The 6,424-nt window shown below is 39.6% G+C and overlaps 1 protein-coding gene across 2 annotated transcripts in view; it reads left to right on the top strand.

Annotated features, from left to right (window-relative positions):
• kiaa0825 (KIAA0825 ortholog) overlaps positions 1–6,424 on the top strand; it is a 111,108-nt gene that overhangs the window by 103,142 nt on the left and 1,542 nt on the right. The gene's annotated exons all lie outside the window — the stretch shown is intronic.

The following is a 6,424-nucleotide window of genomic DNA, read 5'->3' as shown; positions in this document are numbered from 1 at the left end:
GCAGGAGTCATGGGGTCACCATAGCAACAGTCGTAATTTAGCAGTCGACAGCTTATAGGACAGAAGCTCTGTCTGATTCAACCCAGCCTGGGATGTAGTGAAATTTGGAACTGGGCAGATAAAATATAATGTTTTCTTTTTCTTTTTCTTTTTTTATTTATGCTATATTATTTTGAAAAACAATCACTTTCATCCACTTCTCTTTTCAACATTTGACTTAGTTGCATTTTTTTTTCAAATAACAACAAGCCCCCAAAATAACTTTTAGCAATAATGGATTTAAAACAGTTGTCGCTGGAGAGTTTCTTTAAAAATGGGGAAATGATGAGGCACTAGCAAGCTCCAAATGTTCCACCAAAGGGAAAGTTGCATTTAAGAAATACCAAGAGTTTTAAAATGAAAGTGCATAATATAAAACAATAATTTATTAACGTAGTGTTTGTAAATGATATATGAGTCACTGTATTGTGTGTTGTCATGTATGTGACCTCTCCTCACACACACTCTGCTGCCTGTGCTCTGTGGAAAAGCTGTCTTGCAAACCAGTGCATGGTGTCAAAAAGGGTTTTTTTTTTGCGGGGGGGGTCTACATGGTGGGCAGAAATTCTAGCACTGCACAACTGTAGCTGCTGGCTAGGTGCCACCCAAATGAATGTGTGGCATGTATTAAAAAGTTGGAGATTTATTTGGAGGTACTTTTTGGTTTCTTTTACAAACTACTGACATGACCATGACCCATGTGGGGGGGTTTGAGCCACAGTGCGAGACATTTGTCAGGTATACAGTGGGCAAGGCTGAAAGGTGCCAAGGTGGCCCGCTATTTTAATGAAGGACCTTGCTTTACTGATTTACAGTAGCTGCCCTGGAAAGGGTCACACATAAACACATGCACACAAAAGCACATACACATGTTCACATTGCCTGATGTCATGTCACAACCTTTCTTTGGGTGCTGCTTCAGTGAAAGGTGCCAGGCCACTCAGCCAAGTTCCTAACAAGAGCCAAATAGTCAAGAGACTGAGAGGCAAGAAAGGAAAAGGTGAAATAAGGTAGAGAGTAGAAGGTTGAGGTGGGTGAGATGTGAGGAGCAGAGAGCTGTCAACCTACTGGGACATGTGTGGAGCTGTGTGTGTGACCAGAAAATGTTGGCAGGTGTTTGGTTATTTCCTGTTGTCCCTATTTTTACTGCATGTAAGAATACATATCCAAAGAGCAGGGATTCTAAATTGGACCTCACCTTGTCAAACACAAACATGGCCCCTCACTCTTTTTTTCCCAGAGCAACAGTCGATAGATCTCACCCACAGAGGCATGGCGAGCCTATCTGAAGAGTGTACGAAGCTGTGTCCAATAGACTACTGCTCAGTCACACTGTGGTGGACAAGCAACCTAATGATGTCTGAAATACCAGCACAACTCCTATGATATGCTGTGATAATTGCCAGCCTGCTGTCCGCAGCACAAATAAACGTGGAATTGATGGGCAAACACATTAATATGGAAATATCCACATTAATTTGGAGCATGGTCTAAATTATTCAGTAATTAAGCCGTGGCAAATTTACACAAACTTTCCAGAGCATGGCTGGAGAGAATAGTGAAACAGGAAACAAGCATTTGAAGTATGTGGTCACATGATGGGAATGTGTTGTCACACAATAATAAAAATGGGATCTATGTGATTATGTGATCTATGTGATTCTATATATATAAATTTATGTTTATATACTGAGTATATTTGGCCAATATGTCATTTGTGTTACATTACATTTCACTCCATACACCACCATTAAATGTGGTTGTTATGATCATTTACTTAATAATATATAATAACAATACCAATATAATTATTAAAACTATTATTATTAGTAGTAGTAGTAGTAGTCTTATTATAAAAGTAGATAATCATAATTATAATAATAATAATTATCTATCTTAACATCATCAGCATATGCTTTTGTGAAAGGGACAAAAGCAGTTGGAGTGAAATCAGCACCATGGCCAGCTCTGACTCACTACCGTAACTTAATATTCTCATTCTGGAATATTAACTTAATTTAATACCTTTTTTTATTTCCAATATCCTGACAGATGTTCCTGTTGACAGTGTTAGCATATACTTTACAATGGCATCTGTTAACATGAAAATCTTCCACAGAGTGACAGCTTTTGCCAGGTTAGCAATTATCTGTTGCTGTTTCTGAGCTGTATTACTACTACTGCTGTTGAAGGTATCATCCTCCACCTCTGCAAAGGGGGACGGTGCTGAGCTGAGCTGAGCTGAGTTGCCAGCAGTCTGACAAGTTCCACTTACCTGAGCATAACCTTTTTTATTTTACAATGGTGTTTTAAAAAATGCAAATATTTCTACAAAGTGAACACATTTCATGTATGGGAGTATTGGAGACAGTTGTAGAGAAGTGCAATTTCCTTTGGTGAGGAAATGTAAGCTGACATGGTAAGATCATAGATGGTGATAAGTGATGTTTTTCAAGGGCATCCAAATATTCCACCCTGTGGGTTTCTGTCACAAAATAGCATATAACTGACTTTCTAGGGATTTTTATGAATGCTGTGTTCCAGGCACAATTAAAGTTTTATCTGTTTTTTTCACATGACTAAAAGTTTACATAACGTAAATGAACTATAATTCATACACACACACACACACACACACACACACACACACACACATAGCACACATATATACAGTAGATACATATATATACATATATATGACAGTGAGTCATTGGGAGATCATCTTCAGAGACATAACTTAATGACACTTTTTTAAAATGGCAGATTATTTTTGAAATCCTCTTACTCCTTTTGGTAGAAAAGAACAGGTGGCTTTTGTTGGTCGGAAGCATGTGGTTGCAAAATAGTATCAGTGTGTTACAGAGGGTCCTGTCATGTACCCTTTCATCTTCAAAGTGTGGCGGAGAGGACAGAGACCAGACACTTGTGTTTAAATCAAACACCTCCTCTACAATAAAGAACTGTAAATCCTCTACAATAAACACAAGCTGAACTTCTTGTTTTCAGATTCAGCACTCAGGACCATTTCTGTCTATGTCTATCTGTGTGTGTGTGTGCCTTTGGGGATACCCTTGTGCTTGTGTGTGTGAATGTGTGTGCCAAAGCACGTATCAATGTGTAACCATGGATGTCCCTTCAAAGGGCCCTCACTGATCTGTCCGAGCCTCTTTGATCAGACTTTTCATGACTTGCCTGCACTCGGTGGCCTTTGAGATGGGAGGGCATGTGGGATTACACTGGTTTGAAGTAGACTCTGTCTAAGGCATACACACTCACACACCACTGCGGTTTGGAAGCAGAGTGTACAGTAGCAGAGTGGACCTTCATTTGCATGTCCAAACATCAAACTTGTATTGTAATAGCTGATGTATGAATTTGAAACGACATCATGAGATTAGTGCGATGTTGGTTTCAGGTTAGTGTTGGGTTGAATATGGGAGGAGGAGACAAAGATGACAGTTTTCTTATAATGTACAATTTCTTTGTCATTGCGTTCATTTGTCCTTGCTTGATTTAGTGAGGTTTTGTGGCTTCTGAATGCACTTCACTTTGGATTGAGATGAATTTCAGGTAGGCTCTAATACTGAGTGGCATCGGCGTGCCAGACGGACATACTGTAGACCTGACACTGAGTTGATCTGACAATAGAATGGATCAGTGTAGCAGCTAGCAAGTCAGAATTTAGAGCATAATCCCTTCTGTCAAGTCTCTGTCTTGTCAATATTCAAATCCAGCCGGCAGTCCAATGGCTGTCAGTTACAATCTCCCTCTAGCTCGTGGCCTGGCACAGGCACATATCTAAATTGAATTGGATGTTTGTTTCTCAATGGAAATTGAGTCAAAGAGATGACCTCCCCAACCCCACCTCCTGTCCCACATTGTGAAGTTGTCACTTACGCAACCAAACTTGATTTTAGTGCAAAACATCCATTCCTGACTAAGTACTACTATTTCTGACGCATGGTATATAAAACCACAAACCTGTAGATTCAACGTTGGACAGATTTGCTTTCTATATTGTGACATTACCAACTAACTGCAATAGAGATGTGATTTTTTGTGACAAGTCATTTTGTATAGCAAGGAATATTCTAAATTGAATTGCTGGAATTCCTATAATGCTATTAGATAGCAGTGCAACGAAATACAAAACTGATTAAATTAAATTAAATTTTAAATGCATTTCTAAAAAAACAGATTCATTAACATTTATGTCACAACCTTTGTGGAATATGTAATTTCTGCAGACATGAAAAAAGTTGTGCAAACTGTTTTGACTTAAAGTAAGTGAAGAGTACACAGAATGATGAGTATCCAAACTAACGAAACCTGAAAAAATGTTTCTCACAGAACATTCAACCATATTCATCTATGTATCTTTCTCTGTCCTTTACCTTTTTCTGCTCTCTGTCTTGCTCACTCCATCCTTTCTCTCCTCTCTGAGACATGTCACCCTGGCATGCATGGAAAGCCCTGACCTTTGGAAAGTTAAGCACTTTAAATATTTAGGCTTGGGTTATGATGGATACTCCAGGCCCTGCGGCAATGTGCAAAGCCTCTGATTAGGACTGCTGTCAGAGTCATTTAGCTCAGTGTCTGGCAGCTAGTGGCGTTCTGTGTTTGACAGGCCAGACTTTTAAACAAACAGTGTTCCCAGCGGTGGAGCAGGCAGGGCATCCAGTGCCACACAAACAGCAGGGCTGTGAGAGAAACCACTCAGCCCACTGACAGCTGCGGAGGAAACCACTGACCACTGTCTCTCCGTCTCTCACAATCTTTTAAGCACTTTGTCTTCTTTGGCACGGCCCTTCATCAGTACCAGGAGTGTTTTTTTTTTCATTGCCAGTTTTTTTTTCCTTTTCTGTTATTCCTTGTAACTGGAGACTGCAGAAGTCACTCATCAAAGTTCCACCTGTGTTTCATTTTGAGTAAGATTCAGTAACTCGATTCCAGGATGATCTCCGGGCAAAGCTTACGCTCTTAATTTGTCAAACATCACTGCTCATTATCAGGCCAAAATCAGGATAGATGCTGGCTGTCTTGTGCCAGCAACGTCTTACTGATTAGGGCAGCTTACACTGGAATATACATCTGAGCCAGCCTTTTCATCTCACTCTCAGACAATCTCCCGTGGCATCAATCCTGTAAATATATGAGACTTAATATGTGTGTCCTATTCTGTATTCAGAGGAAGAGCCAAGTCAGCAGCTCCAGTATTAATGCATGAGAAATGAGCAGAGCCCATAAGAATTAAAGGGTACTATTCTCTCCTTATTAACATGTAAATTCTGGGGAAAACTTGCCCGAAAATGAGGATACAATGAAGTTATTGTCAACTTTAGCCTACTTATGCATTTCTAACAGGCGTTGTGGTGTCATACTTGTTGAAATTAGGCACACACAGCAGAGCACCTTACTGTTGTGAGTATTTTGGCCCTATTTTCAGCAACAGGATAAACTAATCTCGACAAATGTGCGAGTTACACTCGACGGAACAATATACACTTTTGGCAACATTATCTAGTGACAGCGTACATGGAAACTATTGTGGTAATTCAATATGTGTGTGTGTGCTCTGTTCCAGTCCCCCCCCCCCTCTCTCTCTCTTTATACGTCTACCTTCCTTTCATTTCAAATTTGCACTTAACACCTTCCTGGGGAAAGGCTTCTCATTCATCAAGGGTGTTTGTCCCGGTGACAAGCAGGGCGCCTCCTGCATATCAATATCAGCTAAGACAATGCTGAGCCTGTAACCTTCAGCTAAATGTCATTCTGCTTAATCCTATTTGAAAATTAAACATTGAAAAACCTTTAGCGCACCTTCCTGTCTCCCTCTCCTGTCTCGCTCAACCCATTTATTGGCCGCAGAACCTCCAGCTCTCAGTTCCTCTCTCGCTCTCTTCCTGTTTTGCTCCCTGTATGACATTTTGTCCTGTTTTGTTTGAGTGTTATTTGTGTACCATAATGGCTATTTAGTGGAGCTGGCTTTATGTTTTGTGTCACTGGAAATAAATTCAAAAAATTATACAAGGGTGATTTGTCTGCCCTGAGGATGTTATTCTACTTCTGTCCTAAACAATTCCATGCACTTACTCCTTGATAAATGGAGTAAAATCCAGGCAGAGTCAGAGAGTGGCCCTAAAAAAAAAGGAAACTATTGCTGCGTACTTACTTACAAATTCAATTTCCAGAAAAGATTGTACCATTTCTAATAGGCTTTATAAAAGCCCAAAATACATTTTAAAAATTCATATCATTCATCAGGCAAAAATGAAACATCCTTTGGTTTTTACTTCTTTTACTCTGTCCAAAAAAGTTGAGAGTCATATTTGCATCACTTATCTCTTAACATTGAATTAAATTTAATATAGAAACTACAACAACC

The sequence above is a fragment of the Cynoglossus semilaevis genome, chromosome Z, assembly GCF_000523025.1.
Source record: "Cynoglossus semilaevis isolate Cse_v1.0 chromosome Z, Cse_v1.0, whole genome shotgun sequence".
Lineage (NCBI taxonomy): Eukaryota > Metazoa > Chordata > Actinopteri > Pleuronectiformes > Cynoglossidae > Cynoglossus > Cynoglossus semilaevis.
Note: the sequence above shows the minus strand (reverse complement) of the source record. Positions and strands in the feature narration are given on the sequence as shown.